At 45.4% G+C, this 17,369-nt stretch overlaps 1 long non-coding RNA gene across 1 annotated transcript; it reads right to left on the minus strand.

Moving 5' to 3' along the window:
- Positions 1 to 9,152: 9,152 nt before the first annotated feature.
- Positions 9,153 to 10,512, minus strand: LOC309331924. Its single transcript, XR_014152018.1, has 2 exons — positions 10,177 to 10,512; positions 9,153 to 10,034 (listed from the first exon to the last, which is right to left on the minus strand). It is a non-coding gene; the product is annotated as an uncharacterized lncRNA (long non-coding RNA).
- Positions 10,513 to 17,369: the final 6,857 nt, after the last annotated feature.

A 17,369-nucleotide genomic window follows, 5' to 3' on the forward strand; every position in this document is an offset into this window, starting at 1 on the left:
GTGGGTGAATGAACACTGAAACAAACAACAACACCATGCGAATTGAAAGAAGCCCAATCAAAGCTTATTCGTCTTCTTTCTACGTATATGGAAGCAAAAAGACGCTGTTTTGTTATTTTGGTCTAATTACATAAACTTTGCAATTTCTGGGTCAATGTGCATTTTCACCAAAGAACACGACTTGAAATAAGCGGCATCCAAGATTCTTCTTTCTATGTAGTTGGAACCCAAAACAACCTGTTTTGCTTTGTTATGGCATTTTACACTTCGCGTTGCTCTTTGTGGGTGAACGAACACGGAAAACAATCCAAGCTTATTCGTCCTCTTTCTATTGAGATGGAACCAAAACACGTGTGCTTGAATTGGGCTGATAACAAACCTTTGTGATTTCTGGGTGAATGTGCATTCTAGTTCCAAAACCAACAATTGGAAATAAGCCCCAACAGAGCTTTATCATCTTCTTTTTATGTAGGTGGAACCCAAAACTCCTTTTTGCTTTGGTTGATGTCGTTTCTGGTGCACACCCAACAACACCATGCGAATTGAAAGAAGCCCAATCAAAACTTATTCGTCGTCTTTCTACGCATATGGAAGCAAAAAGACGCTGTTTTGTTATTTTGGTCTAATTACATAAACTTTGCGATTTCTGGGTCAATGTGCATTTTCACCAAAGAACACTATTTGAAAAAAGAGAAAGCCAAGATTCTTCTTTCTATGTAGATGGAACCCAAAACAACCTGTTATGCTTTGTTTTGGCATTACACGTTGCTATTTGTGGGTGAATGAACACTGAAACAAACAACAACACCATGCGAATTGAAAGAAGCCCAATCAAAGCTTATTCGTCTTCTTTCTACGCATATGGAAGCAAAAAGACGCTGTTTTGTTATTTTGGTCTAATTACATAAACTTTGCGATTTCTGGGTCAATGTGCATTTACATCTAAGAACACGATTTGAAAAAAGAGAAAGCCAAGATTCTTCTTTCTATGTAGTTGGAAGCCAAAACAACCTGTTTTGCTTTGTTATGGCATTTTACAATTCGCGTTGCTATTTCTGGGTGAATGAAAACCGAAAGAAAAATCCAAGCTTATTCGTCCTCTTTCTATTGAGATGGAACCAAGACTTCTCTCCTTAATTTGGGCTGATAACAAACCTTTCACTCTGCGATTTTTGGGTGAATGTGCATTCTAACGCGAAAAACAACAATTGGAAATAAGCCCCACCAGAGCTTAATCATCCTCTTTATGCAGACGGAACCCAAAAAGCCTTTTTGCTTTGGTTGGGGGTGATTCTGGTGCACACCATGCGAATTGAAAGAAGCCCAATCAAAGCTTATTCATCGTGTAGAAACGCACATAGAAGCGAAAAGACGGTGTTTTGTTATTTTGGTCTCATTACATACACTTTGCGATTTCTGGGTCTATGTGCATTTTCACCAAAGAACACGACTTGAAATAAGCGGCATCCAAGATTCTTCTTTCTATGTAGTTGGAACCCAAAACAACCTGTTTTGCTTTGTTATGGCATTTTACACTTCGCGTTGCTCTTTGTGGGTGAACAAACACGGAAAACAATCCAAGCTTATTCGTCCTCTTTCTATTGAGATGGAACCAAAACACGTGTGCTTGAATTGGGCTGATAACAAACCTTTCACTCTGTGATTTCTGGGTGAATGTGCATTCTAGTTCCAAAACCAACAATTGGAAATAAGCCCCAACAGAGCTTTATCATCTTCTTTTTATGTAGGTGGAACCCAAAACTCCTTTTTGCTTTGGTTGAGGGCGATTCTGGTGCACACCCAACAACACCATGCGAATTGAAAGAAGCCCAATCAAAACTTATTCGTCTTTCTACGCATATGGAAGCAAAAAGACGCTGTTTAGTTATTTTGGTCTTACATAAACTTTGCGATTTCTGGGTCAATGTGCATTTTCACCAAAGAACACGATTTGAAAAAAGAGAAAGCCAAGATTCTTCTTTCTATGTAGTTGGAAGCCAAAACAACCTGTTTTGCTTTGTTATGGCATTTTACAATTCGCGTTGCTATTTCTGGGTGAATGAAAACCGAAAGAAAAATCCAAGCTTATTCGTCCTCTTTCTATTGAGATGGAACCAAGACTTCTCTCCTTAATTTGGGCTGATAACAAACCTTTCACTCTGCGATTTTTGGGTGAATGTGCATTCTAACGCGAAAAACAACAATTGGAAATAAGCCCCACCAGAGCTTAATCATCCTCTTTATGCAGACGGAACCCAAAAAGCCTTTTTGCTTTGGTTGGGGGTGATTCTGGTGCACACCATGCGAATTGAAAGAAGCCCAACCAAAGCTTATTCATCGTGCAGAAACGCACATAGAAGCAAAAAGACGGTGTTTTGTTATTTTGGTCTCATTACATAAACTTTGCGAATTCTGGGTCAATGTGCATTTTCACCAAAGAACACGACTTGAAATAAGCGGCATCCAAGATTCTTCTTTCTATGTAGTTGGAACCCAAAACAACCTGTTTTGCTTTGTTATGGCATTACACTTTGCTATTTGTGGGTGAATGAACACTGAAACAAACAACAACACCATGCCAATTGAAAGAAGCCCAATCAAAGCTTATTCGTCTTCTTTCTACGCATATGGAAGCAAAAAGACGCTGTTTTGTTATTTTGGTCTAATTACATAAACTTTGCGATTTCTGGGTCAATGTGCATTTTCACCAAAGAACACGACTTGAAATAAGCGGCATCCAAGATTCTTCTTTCTATGTAGTTGGAACCCAAAACAACCTGTTTTGCTTTGTTATGGCTTTTTACACTTCGCGTTGCTCTTTGTGGGTGAACGAACACGGAAAACAATCCAAGCTTATTCGTCCTCTTTCTATTGAGATGGAACCAAAACACGTGTGCTTGAATTGGGCTGATAACAAACCTTTCACTCTGTGATTTCTGGGTGAATGTGCATTCTAGTTCCAAAACCAACAATTGGAAATAAGCCCCAACAGAGCTTTATCATCTGGAAGCAAAAAGACGCTGTTTTGTTATTTTGGTCTAATTACATAAACTTTGCGATTTCTGGGTCAATGTGCATTTTCACCAAAGAACACGATTTGAAAAAAGAGAAAGCCAAGATTCTTCTTTCTATGTAGTTGGAAGCCAAAACAACCTGTTTTGCTTTGTTATGGCATTTTACAATTCGCGTTGCTATTTCTGGGTGAATGAAAACCGAAAGAAAAATCCAAGCTTATTCGTCCTCTTTCTATTGAGATGGAACCAAAACACCTGTGCTTGAATTGGGCTGATAACAAACCTTTCACTCTGTGATTTCTGGGTGAATGTGCATTCTTGTTCCAAAACCAACAATTGGAAATAAGCCCCACCAGAGCTTAATCATCCTCTTTATGCAGACGGAACCCAAATAGCCTTTTTGGTTTGGTTGGGGGTGATTCTGGTGCACACCATGCGAATTGAAAGAAGCCCAATCAAAGCTTATTCATCGTGTAGAAACGCACATAGAAGCGAAAAGACGGTGTTTTGTTATTTTGGTCTCATTACATACACTTTGCGAATTCTGGGTCAATGTGCATTTTCACCAAAGAACACGACTTGAAATAAGCAAAATCCAAGATTCTTCTTTCTATGTAGATGGAACCCAAAACAACCTGTTATGCTTTGTTTTGGCATTACACTTTGCTATTTGTGGGTGAGTGAACACTGAAACAAACAACAACACCATGCGAATTGAAAGAAGCCCAATCAAAGCTTATTCGTCTTCTTTCTACGCATATGGAAGCAAAAAGACGCTGTTTTGTTATTTTGGTCTAATTACATAAACTTTGCGATTTCTGGGTCAATGTGCATTTTCACTAAAGAACACGAAATAAGCGGCATCCAAGATTCTTCTTTCTATGTAGTTGGAACCCAAAACAACCTGTTTTGCTTTGTTATGGCATTTTACAATTCGCGTTGCTATTTCTGGGTGAATGAAAACCGAAAGAAAAATCCAAGCTTATTCGTCCTCTTTCTATTGAGATGGAACCAATGCTTCTCTCCTTAATTTGGGCTGATAACAAACCTTTCACTCTGCGATTTTTGGGTGAATGTGCATTCTAACGCGAAAAACAACAATTGGAAATAAGCCCCACCAGAGCTTAATCATCCTCTTTATGCAGACGGAACCCAAAAAGCCTTTTTGCTTTGGTTGGGGGTGATTCTGGTGCACACCATGCGAATTGAAAGAAGCCCAATCAAAGCTTATTCATCGTGTAGAAACGCACATAGAAGCGAAAAGACGGTGTTTTGTTATTTTGGTCTCATTACATACACTTTGCGAATTCTGGGTCAATGTGCATTTTCACCAAAGAACACGACTTGAAATAAGCGGCATCCAAGATTCTTCTTTCTATGTAGATGGAACCCAAAACAACCTGTTATGCTTTGTTTTGGCATTACACTTTGCTATTTGTGGGTGAATGAACACTAAAACAAACAACAACACCATGCGAATTTAAAGCCCAATCAAAGCTTATTCGTCTTCTTTCTACGCATATGGAAGCAAAAAGACGCTGTTTTGTTATTTTGGTCTAATTACATAAACTTTGCGATTTCTGGGTCAATGTGCATTTTCAGCAAAGAACACGATTTGAAAAAAGAGAAAGCCAAGATTCTTCTTTCTATGTAGTTGGAACCCAAAACAACCTGTTTTGCTTTGTTATGGCATTTTACAATTCGCGTTGCTATTTCTGGGTGAATGAAAACCGAAAGAAAAATCCAAGCTTATTCGTCCTCTTTCTATTGAGATGGAACCAATGCTTCTCTCCTTAATTTGGGCTGATAACAAACCTTTCACTCTGCGATTTTTGGGTGAATGTGCATTCTAACTCGAAAAACAACAATTGGAAATAAGCCCCACCAGAGCTTAATCATCCTCTTTATGCAGACGGAACCCAAAAAGCCTTTTTGCTTTGGTTGGGGGTGATTCTGGTGCACACCATGCGAATTGAAAGAAGCCCAATCAAAGCTTATTCATCGTGTAGAAACGCACATAGAAGCGAAAAGACGGTGTTTTGTTATTTTGGTCTCATTACATACACTTTGCGAATTCTGGGTCAATGTGAATTACATCAAAGAACACGACTTGAAATAAGCAAAATCCAAGATTCTTCTTTCTATCTACATAGAACCCAAAACAACCTGTTATGCTTTGTTTTGGCATTACACTTTGCTATTTGTGGGTGAATGAACACTGAAACAAACAACAACACCATGCCAATTGAAAGAAGCCCAATCAAAGCTTATTCGTCTTCTTTCTACGCATATGGAAGCAAAAAGACGCTGTTTTGTTATTTTGGTCTAATTACATAAACTTTGCGATTTCTGGGTCAATGTGCATTTTCACCAAAGAACACGACTTGAAATAAGTGGCATCCAAGATTCTTCTTTCTATGTAGTTGGAACCCAAAACAACCTGTTTTGCTTTGTTATGGCATTTTACACTTCGCGTTGCTCTTTCTGGGTGAACAAACACGGAAAACAATCCAAGCTTATTCGTCCTCTTTCTATTGAGATGGAACCAAAACACCTGTGCTTGAATTGGGCTGATAACAAACCTTTCACTCTGTGATTTCTGGGTGAATGTGCATTCTAGTTCCAAAACCAACAATTTGACTTGTTCACCAAGATGGCCCACTTCATTCCTTGCGCGAAGGTGGCCACGGCGGAGCAGACCGCTAAGCTGTTCATAGACCACGTGTTCAAGGTGCACGGCCTGCCACGGTCTATCTTGTCCGACCGGGGGCGCCAGTTCATCTCCAACTTCTGGCAGAAGCTGATGGGCATCCTGAACGTCAAGGTCAGCCTGGCGTCGGCGAGACACCCGCAGACCAACGGACAGGCGGAGAGGGTCAACGCCATCATGCAGCAGTACCTGAGATGCTACGCGAACCAGCAACCCTCGACCTGGGTGGACTACCTACCGCTGGCCAAGTTTGCCTACAACAACACGAAGCACGTGTCCACGGGGGTGACACCATTTTTCGCCAACAATGGGCGGCATCCCAGAACCTTCCCGGGTTTGGAGAAAGTGAGGGAGGGGGAGCCGCAGGGAGCAGAGGCAGTGGCAGCGGAGTTGCAGGAGGTCCACGAGCAGCTCAGGAGGCAGTTAGAGCTAGCAAAACAGGCTTACAAGGTGCAGGCAGACCGACACAGGAGAGTTGGGGAGGACATCCAGGTGGGAGACTGGGTCTGGTTAGCAGCCCAGGCAGTCCCGGCCAGATCGTTGGCCAAGAAGAAGCTCGGACACAAGCAGCTAGGGCCTTACCAAGTCAAGGCGCAGATCAACCCAGTGGCCTTCCGGTTGACACTCCCGGAGGGGTCCAGCATGCACCCGGTCTTTCATAGATCAGTGCTCACGCCCTACAGGGCCCCTCACAGGTTTCAGGCGCCAGGGACAGCACCAGACCCGTTCAGGGAAGCGCCCACAAAGGGGGGGTCGCCCATAGGGGAGCCACTCAATGAAGCCACAGAGATTTTAGACTGAAGGTGGGGGGAGGAAGGGATTGAATATCTCCTCGCCACAGAGGACACCCCGGCCAGCGCCAACAGGTGGGTGCCGGATTATGCAGTGGAGGAACAGTGGCTCAAAGACGAATTCCATACACTTTTCCCGCACAAGCCCATGCCAGCGGACTTTTTCGACGACTGTCTATTCACACCCACACTTTCGGCCAGCACTTTCCAGGGTTTCTCTTCAGCTGAGGAGTCGGCCCCGGGAGACAGTTCCCCAGAGGGATCGCTCTCAGGGTCTGGCACGGGGGGATCTTATTGGTGGGAGGACCAGCCCGAGGTGGGCTTGCGCAGCGACCTGCTGAAGGGACCCTGGGACGAGGGGTCGCCCCTGGCGACAGGGGGAGAGGGGGTCTTGGGTGATTTGGGGGCGGCTCCAGGTTTCGAACAGACCACCCAGGAGATGGAAGCAGAGGAGATCGCCGTCGATGAGCCCATGCAGGACTTCCCGGACTTATCCCGATGGCTGCAAGCCACCGGGGACGAACTGTATCCAGCGCTCACCCCCACAACACTGGAGCTCCCGGAACCCACACCTGGAGAGGGGGAGGGGGGAAGGAGGGGCTTCGAGGGGGGGAAGGATGTCAGGGGTTCAGGAGCAGAGACACAGGAGAAGGAGCAAATGGAGAGTGAGGAGGAGGAATCCGAGGGGGGTGTAGGCAGTGACAGTGGTCAGAGAGATTCCACGAGTCTCTCCAGCGAATCGGAAGATTCACAGAGAGGAGCGCCGATGGCCAGGGCAAGGGGGATGCCAAGGGGGAAACCCCAGAAGGAAGGGGCCAGCGGGGACTCCCTGAGCAGCAGTTGGAAATCAGGACCAGCGTCCCCACCAGAGCGTAGTGGGGGGGAGGAGTCCCAGGCATCGGGACCAGTCTTCTCACCACCAGAGGGAGGAGATGAGTCAGGATTGGCCACGCCTCCATCGGAGAGTGGGGAAACGGTCAAGAGGAAAGTCACCGGCTGGGCGCGCGTGCCAAGTTCAAATGTACAGGCGAGCGGCACAGCAGGTAGCCCGGATAGGGAGCCAGGTCCTAAAGCCCGCCGGAAGGAAGGGCAAGACTCAGGGGGGTCAGCGTCAGAAGAGTCCAGGAGGGAGGAAACCCCAGGGGGCAGAAGGACCCAGAGGAGGAAGGAACAGCGCAGGAGGTGGAGCCGGGCTAGGATCTTAAACTGGTGCGGAAGGGGTAGTGACTCAGAGGGGACTTCGCAGGTCTAGGGCCAAGACGTAGGGCTGTACGCTCTGGGGTTTGAAATGGAAACTAAACTTCAATAAAGACTCTTGTACATTACATCAACCGGGCGTTGGTCCTCTGTGAGCTGGGACCTAGAGGCAGCTCTGACACCATACATCCATTTTATTTATATACATATATCCATGCATATATGTAGATAGATACACATACATATATCCACATATCCATTTTATGTACACACACACACAGAGTCAAACCTTGGTTGTCAAACATAATCCATTCCGGAAGCCTGTTCGGCTTCCAAAACATTAGACAACCAAAGCATGGCTTCCAATTTACTGCAAGAGCTTCTTGCACTCAAGCAGAAGCTGCGTTGGACGTTTGACTTCCAAAAACTGGAGCATTTAGTTCCAGGTTTTCAGCATTCTGGAGCCGAAACATTCCAAAACGGAGCCGTCTGGGAACTGAGGTTTGACTGTATATGCATGTGCGTGCGCGCACACACACATGTATCAATTTTATAGATCTATGATACACACACACACATGCATGCATACATACACACGCATACACACGCATACACACACACACACACACACACACACACACTGTAGGGGAAACACGGAAGACCATGGTAAATCCAAGGAGTTAAGATGGCATGTCCCTTTCGCTTTTACATCCGCGGTTTAAGGTTTGCTAAAACATGATAGTATAATTTGTTTTTCACACACCTGTGTCAGCAGTTTTCTGTGTCCCCTGTGTTCTAAGTGCTGATTGGCTAGTGGGGAGGATACCCAGTTGCAGTGAATTGGGTTGGAGACTCTCAGCTGCTCTGCATTAGTTGCACCCGGTGTCCCGGGCTGATTATGAGTGATGCCTGCTAACCAGGTGCAATCAATCAAATCAAAGTTGTCTATAAAAGCTGTAGGCTGAAGGGGCTCAGTGAGCTTCTTCACAAATGGAGGTACCATATGCTGTGTGAGTGTCGGCCGGGGGTCTCTCTCGCTGCTCTACCTGAAGCTCCAGGCAGCTGAAGGGGAGATTGTGTGTGACTCCTCTCTGGTATGCTATAATTTGTGTTTTGTATGCCTGCTGCTATCTGTTAACCTTATGCAAATAAAGCATTGCTTATTCTTCATCCACTGGCGTGCTTATTGGCTCCAGATCCAGAAATAACCCAGCAGAACATATACAGTGCTTTTTTTCTGGCAGAACATATACAGTGCTTTTTTTCTGGGGGGGACGCAGGGGAATGCATACTCATAAAACATTTTGTGAATGTACTTTTGTCCATTTACTGTATTTATTTTTCCCGGTTTGAACTATAAAATGGTGATTTTCTTGAGTCAAAATGAGAGTACCCCCAATCATTTTTTTTAGAAAAGCACTGCATATATACACACACATATACATATATCCATTTTATTTTTATATATTTACAAACGGACACCTATATCTAGGTATGTATATTCCTGTATATAAACTTCCGCGGCCCACCCGCACCATCCCTCCGCCAAGGGGCACGAGAGGAAGGCCACTGGGGGAGAAAGGCAGGTGAGGACGAGGCGGGGGGCGGGGCTGCCCCCTGGGGAGAGCGGGGTCGAGAGAGAGTGGGCTGGAGAAAGAGAGAGGGCCAGCCTGGCTCGGCACGTCTCTGCTGGCCCAACGTCGCAGCGCCTCTTCCGCCCTTTCCCCTCCCCTTCCTGTGCTCATGCCTCTCCTCCGGTGGCACCTCCTTCCGGTACCCCTGCCCTCGCCCAACATGGCGGCAGCACAGCTTCTTCCGCCCTTTCCCCTCCCCTTCCTGTGCTCATGCCTCTCCTCCGGTGGCACCTCCTTCCGGTACCCCTGCCCTCGCCCAACATGGCGACAGCACAGCCTCTTCCGCCCATTTCCCTCCCCTTCCTGTCGTCTTGCTTCTCCTCCGGTGGCATCTTCTTCCGGTACCCCTGCTCTCGCCCAACATGGCGGCAGCACAGCCTCTTCCGCCCTTCCGAGTTAGGAGTGCAGAAAAAGGTGAAACTGCCATGAAAAGGAGAGGAGGAGTGTGTGTGTGTGTGTGAGTGAGACAGGGAGCATCCTAGTAGAGATGGAAGGGGAACCCAAGGGTCATCTAGTCCAACCCTCTGCAAAGAAGCTCAGAGCTACAATTCCCAGGTCTTCTTTGGGAATTCTATGGGAAGAGTTTCTACATTCATGAGCATTCACTTAGAGTGCGCTCATGTTTTTACCTTTTATTGAAAGCAGCCACAAGTGACTTGGGTGGAGTATAAATAATAAAATTATATTGCTCCTGCTGCTGTTCTTCTCGTAGCCTAACTCAAATCCAACCCAATACCAAACCTTAACCCTAATGCTCACCCTAACTCAAACCTAATCCTCACTCTAACCCTAACCTTAACCCAAACCTAAGCCTCAGTCTAAACCTAAGCCTAATTTAACCCTAACCCTAAGTAATAAAATTATATTTCTCCTGCTGCTGTTCTTCTCTTACTGTAACTCAACCCCAACTCTAACTCTAACTCTTAATCCTAATCCAACTCAAACCCAACTCTCACTGTAACCCTAACCTTTACCCAAACCTAATCCTAAACGCTTTGCTTCCTTTTGTGGTGTTTTGTGTTATTGCTTCATTTCGTAGGTCATGAGGCTTTCTTTGTTTCTTGTGGTGTTGCTTCATTTAGCAGTTTTTTAATTGGCTTTTGTGTTTCTTTTGGTATTGCATCATCTTCATAGGTTGTTTGGATTTCTGATTAATTTGCTTTGGATTTCTGGTAGCTCTGCTTCTTTATGATTTGTTTCTGTGTTTCTGGTGTTTTGGCTTGGTTATGTCATAAAATTGAAGAAATACCACCAGAAGCACAAAAACCAAGAAATATTCCCAAAATGAGGCAAAACCAGGAGACATGAAAACCAAGAAACAATCTCACCCAAAACCGCAGAACCATTCAAAGTAAAAGAAGCAAAACAATTAAATGCAAAAAACAAGCAAAACCACCCCAAATTAAACAAATCAGCAGAAAACAAAAAAGAAGCAGTAAAGCCACCAATTACAAAGCAATGCCACAAGAAACTGGAAACCAGTTTTTAAAAAGCAAAACCAGAAACTCAACAAGCATGCAATTTATGGGAGTCCAAAAGCACTTCAAGCAACAGAAATTAACCAACATAGCATACTAGTTTTCACTTAGTCTTGGATTTCTGGTGAATGTGCTTCATTTGCAGCTGGCTTCGTTTTTTTCCAGTGGTTTAGCTTGTTTTTTGGACTTTTGCTTTATTGCTTCTTTTGAGAAGTTTTCTTGTTTTTGCATTCTGGTGGTAATACTTTTGAATGTTTTGGGGGTTTCTGGTGAATCTGCTTTGTTTGGGATTGGCTGGCTTCTTTGTCAGTTTCCATTGATGTTGCTTTTACATGGTGGTTCTGCTTCTTTTCAGTAGGTTTTTGTGTTTTTAGTGGTTGACTTCATTGTTGGAATGGTCATTAGACATTTCTGGTGGTTTTGCTTCATTTCTGGTGGTTTTCCTTTTATTCTTGGGATTATCGGATCTCATACAAATTAATATTCTCAAAGGTGCAAAACCCAAAAAACCTGGAAATGAAGCAAACTCACCATAAATCCAGCACCCAATCTGTTATGGATCCTAGAATGCAACAACTGATTGGTCTTTTCCTGCAGGCCAATCAGGCTCCAAGAGGGAAGCAGAGTTAGCCAGTCAGACGAGACTCATTGTGTAAATAATGTATATAAAAGCCTGAGGTTGGGGGGGGCAATAAAAAGCATGAAATACATACAAGACTCTGAGTATATTTCACAATCGTAATTTATATAAAAGAATCTATGAAACGAAAACCACAGAAAAAATTCAACATAATCCCAAAAACAAACCAGAAACAACAGAAACAAACCACATCCACCAAAGATGAGAAAACCAATTGAATAGAACCACAAGAAACCCACACAGTAAACATCTCAGGGAAAAGCGAAATCACCCCCACACCATGCAAAACTAAGGTTTAACTGGCTTTGGGGTTTCTGCGCAATTTACTTTTCACCCCTTGTTGGGGGTTTCTGGTGGTATTTCTTCTGCTTCTCACATTTCTGCTTCTTTTCAATTGGTTTTGGGATTCTGGTGAATTTGGTAATGATTTGATTGAAGTCTCTGTCTGGCGATTTTCCTTTTTCATGAATTCCTTCCTTGTTGGGTTTCTGGTATCTCACTTTTGGTTTTCACATTTCTCTTAGTTTTGCTACGTTTCAGGTAGTTTGTTTACTTTTTGGAATTATCCAGTCTCATAAAAATGAAGCAATATCATTAGAAGCTTAAAAAGCATGAAAAAAACCCCAGGCACTAACCCTAACCCTGAACATCCACCTATCCCCTGCCCTAACCCTAACCCTGATATTCTGGTCATCCATCTTGGGGATAACAATCTGGTGAGGTAAATTCAGTTGAGATCACTAAATATCTCCATCAGCTGTGCTTCCTCATCCCTGAGCTTATCATAGTTTGGTTTGGAATGTTGTAGAGGTGCTTATGGAGTGGGGGCAGCCTTCCTAAGAAGGTGGATGGGCAAGACATAAAGCTAATCATTCTACAATGATGTTTGTGTCTGAAAATGTGGGTGCTTATATCCCTCATGGCAGAATTATGTTCTGTGCCCCACAGTTGTATAGACCTGGTGGTATGCATCGTTCTGAGTTGGGTTGTGACATGATTCTTAAGTATCTGCAAAGAGCTCTGTTTGAGCACTTGTGTGTTTGTGGGTGGAGGTGAACAAGCACACCTGCCCAGACTTAATTTGATTTGGTTACATTGGTCGAATCTGACTAGTTTTGCCGATCCTCAAGTTGTTATATTTAATAAATACAACCTATTTATCCACTTTTGGTTGTCTTTGACTCTTCCTCCTGATGTGCTAGGAACCACTCCATTTGGGGGGCACTGCAAAACATGCGGTTTTTACTGCAAACATTTTGCCAGACTTTGGCCTTGATTTGGAGTGAATCAGGCGATGTTGGGTTTTGGGGTGACCTTATGACCCCTGTCACTTACTTGGTTTGTTGGGCAAAATGCTACAAAAATGCTACAATGTCTGGCAAAATGCTACAAAACTTTTGCCAGACTTTGGCACCAGTTTGGAGTGAATCGGACAATGTTGGGTTTTGGATATTAATTATGAACCCCGGTTTGAAGTATCAATTACTCTGTTTATGGGGTGTTACAAAATGTGAGGGTTTTGCTGCAGAACTTTTGCCAAACATCAGTTTTGATGGGATCCCAGATTTGGGGGTTTGTAGTTAAATGAAGCATTCTTTCAGTGCTTCTTGGGAAATGTTCAGTTTCCGTCAGATCAAACTAATACTACTGGATAAAATTATATGGTTGTTGATTATCAGACAGTTCTCCCATTTATCAAGGAAAACGTCTGTTATGGGTGGCTTTTGCTTGGTGTGTGTGACTGTTGACAGACAGATTTGAAAAGGAACACAGCTTCCTCTGTTTGTCTCACAGTAACTTACTGGCCTTTTTGATTATGCAGCCCAACACTTCCAGCTGGATTCCGAGGACAGGAAATGATTCTGCTAAAGGCTTTCAGTGAATATAATTCCAGTTGATTTGTTTTAATGGTCACATAAAGGCACTTTCTTTGGTTATAAAATGATGTTGTGAGTCTTATATCTGAACAGTCAATAAACTCCCTCCCCCACAGAAACGCTTGTCTTACTTTTTCCAACGTCAAGGTCAGCCTGGCGTCGGCGCGACACCCACAGACCAACGGGCAGGCGGAGAGAGTCAACGCCATTATGCAGCAGTACCTGAGATGCTACGCAAACCAGCAGCCCTCGACCTGGGTGGACTATCTACCGTTGGCCGAGTTTGCCTACAACAACACGAAGCACGCGTCCACGGGGGTGACGCCGTTTTTCGCCAACAATGGGCGGCATCCCAGAACCTTCCCGGGTTTGGAGACGGTGAAGGCAGGGGAGCCGCAGGGAGCAGAGGCCGTTGCAGCGGAATTGCAGGAGATCCACGAGCAGCTCAGGAGGCAGTTAGAGGTGGCGAAACAGGCTTACAAAGTGCAGGCAGACTGACACAGGAGAGTGGGGGAAGACATCAGGGTAGGAGACTGGGTGTGGTTAGCGGCCCAGGCAGTTCCAGCCAGATCGCTGGCCAAGAAGAAGCTGGGGCACAAGCAGCTAGGGCCGTACCAAGTAGAGGCGCAGATCAACCCAGTGGCCTTCCGGTTGACACTCCCGGAGGGGTCCAGAATGCACCCGGTCTTTCATAGATCAGTGCTCACACCCTACAGAGAGCCCCACAGGTTTCAGGCACCAGGGACGGCGCCAGACCAGCTCAGGGAAGCGCCCAAAAAGGGGGGGTCGCCGAGAGGGGAGCCACTCAATGAAGCCACAGAGATTTTAGACTCAAGGTGGGGGGAGGACGGGATCGAATATCTTCTCGCCACAGAGGACACCCCGGCCAGCGCCAACAGGTGGGTGCAGGATTACGCATTGGAGGAGCAGTGGCTCAAGGAAGAATTCCATACACTTTTCCCGCAGAAGCCCATGCCGGCGGGCCTTTTTGACGACTGTCTGTTCACACCCACACACTCAGCCAGCACTTTCCGGGGTTTCTCTTCAGCTGAGGAATCGACTCCGGGAGGCAGTTCCCCAGAGGGATCACTCTCAGGGTTTGGCACGGGGGGGTCTTATTGGTGGGAGGACCAACCCGAAGTGGGCTGGCACAGAGACATGCCGAAGGGACCCTGGGAAGTGGAGTCACCTCAGGCGACAGAGGGAGAGGGGGTCTTGGGTGATTTGGGGGCGGCTTCAGATTTCGAACACACCGCCCAGGAGATGGAAGCGGAGGAAATCGCCGTCGACGAGCCCATGGAGGACTTCCCGGACTTATCACGCTGGATGCACGCCTCGGGGGATGAACTGTATCCTGAAATTACCCCCACAACACTGGAGCACCCGGAACCCGCACCTGAAGAGGGGGAGGGGGGAAGGGGGGGCTTCGAGGGGGGATGGATGTCAGGGGTTCAGAAGGAGAGACACAGGAGGGGGAGCAAATGGAGAGTGAGGAGGAGGAGTACGAGGGGGGAGCAGGCAGTGACAGTGGAAAGAGTTATTCCACAAGCCTCTCCAGCGAATCGGAGGACTCACAGAAGGGAGCGCCGATGGCCAGGGCGAGGGGGGTTCCAGGGGGGAAGCCCCAGGAGGAAGGGGCCAGCGGGGAGTCCCTGAGCAGCAGTTGGAAATCAGGACCAGCTTCCCCACCAGAGCGCAGTGGGGAGGGGGAGTCCCAGGAATTGGGACCAGTGCTCTCACCACCAGCGGGAGGAGAGGAGTCAGGTTTGGTCACGCCCACAGCAGGAGGCGGGGAAACGGTCAGGAGGAAGGTTACCGGCTGGGCGCGCGCGCCAAGTTCAAATGTACAGGCGAGCGGCACAGCAGGGAGCCCGGGTAGGGAGCCAGGTCCTAAAGCCCGCCGGAAGAAAGGGGAAGACCAAGGGGGGTCAGCGTCAGAAGAGTCCAGGAAGGAGGAGACCCCATAGGGCAGGAAAGAACAGCGTAGGAGGTGGAGCCGGGAGAGGATCTTAAACTGGTGTGGGAGGAGCAGTGAGTCAGAGGGGACTTAGCCGGTCTAGCGTCGAGACGTGGGTCTGCGCGCCCAGAGCCTTGAAATGGAAACTAAACTTCAATAAAGACTTTGTATATTATATCAACCGGGCGTTGGTCCTCTGTGAGCTGGGATCTAGAGGCAGACCTGACATTATTCGTCCTCTTTCTATTGAGATGGAACCAAGACTTCTCTCCTTAATTTGGGCTGATAACAAACCTTTCACTCTGCGATTTTTGGGTGAATGTGCATTCTAACGTGAAAAACAACAATTGGAAATAAGCCCCACCAGAGCTTAATCATCCTCTTTATGCAGACGGAACGCAAATAACCTTTTTGCTTTGGTTGGGGGTGATTCGGGTGCACACCATGCGAATTGAAAGAAGCCCAATCAAAGCTTATTCATCGTGTAGAAAGAAACGCACATAGAAGCGAAAAGACGGTGTTTTGTTATTTTGGTCTCATTACATACACTTTGCGAATTCTGGGTCAATGTGCATTTACATCAAAGAACACGACTTGAAATAAGCACAATCCAAGATTCTTCTTTCTATGTAGATGGAACCCAAAACAACCTGTTATGCTTTGTTTTGGCATTACACTTTGCTATTTGTGGGTGAATGAACACTGAAACAAACAACAACACCATGCCAATTGAAAGAAGCCCAATCAAAGCTTATTCGTCTTCTTTCTACGCATATGGAAGCAAAAAGACGCTGTTTTGTTATTTTGGTCTAATTACATAAACTTTGCGATTTCTGGGTCAATCTGCATTTTCACCAAAGAACACGACTTGAAATAAGCGGCATCCAAGATTCTTCTTTCTATGTAGTTGGAACCCAAAACAACCTGTTTTGCTTTGTTATGGCATTTTACACTTCGCGTTGCTCTTTGTGGGTGAACAAACACGGAAAACAATCCAAGCTTATTCGTCCTCTTTCTATTGAGATGGAACCAAAACACGTGTGCTTGAATTGGGCTGATAACAAACCTTTCACTCTGTGATTTCTGGGTGAATGTGCATTCTAGTTCCAAAACCAACAATTGGAAATAAGCCCCAACAGAGCTTTATCATCTTCTTTTTATGTAGGTGGAACCCAAAACTCCTTTTTGCTTTGGTTGAGGGCGATTCTGGTGCACACCCAACAACACCATGCGAATTGAAAGAAGCCCAATCAAAACTTATTCGTCTTTCTACGCATATGGAAGCAAAAAGACGCTGTTTTGTTATTTTGGTCTAATTACATAAACTTTGCGAATTCTGGGTCAATGTGCATTTTCACCAAAGAACACGATTTGAAAAAAGAGAAAGCCAAGATTCTTCTTTCTATGTAGTTGGAACCCAAAACAACCTGTTTTGCTTTGTTATGGCATTTTACAATTTGCGTTGCTATTTCTGGGTGAATGAAAACCGAAAGAAAAATCCAAGCTTATTCGTCCTCTTTCTATTGAGATGGAACCAAGACTTCTCTCCTTAATTTGGGCTGATAACAAACCTTTCACTCTGCGATTTTTGGGTGAATGTGCATTCTAACGCGAAAAACAACAATTGGAAATAAGCCCCACCAGAGCTTAATCATCCTCTTTATGCAGACGGAACCCAAAAAGCCTTTTTGCTTTGGTTGGGGGTGATTCTGGTGCACACCATGCGAATTGAAAGAAGCCCAATCAAAGCTTATTCATCGTGTAGAAACGCACATAGAAGCGAAAAGACGGTGTTTTGTTATTTTGGTCTCATTACATACACTTTGCGATTTCTGGGTCAATGTGCATTTTCACCAAAGAACACGACTTGAAATAAGCGGCATCCAAGATTCTTCTTTCTATGTAGTTGGAACCCAAAACAACCTGTTTTGCTTTGTTATGGCATTTTACACTTCGCGTTGCTCTTTGTGGGTGAACAAACACGGAAAACAATCCAAGCTTATTCGTCCTCTTTCTATTGAGATGGAACCAAAACACCTGTGCTTGAATTGGGCTGATAACAAACCTTTCA

This window comes from Podarcis erhardii (assembly GCF_964252035.2).
Source record: "Podarcis erhardii genome assembly, chromosome: 17".
NCBI lineage: Eukaryota > Metazoa > Chordata > Lepidosauria > Squamata > Lacertidae > Podarcis > Podarcis erhardii.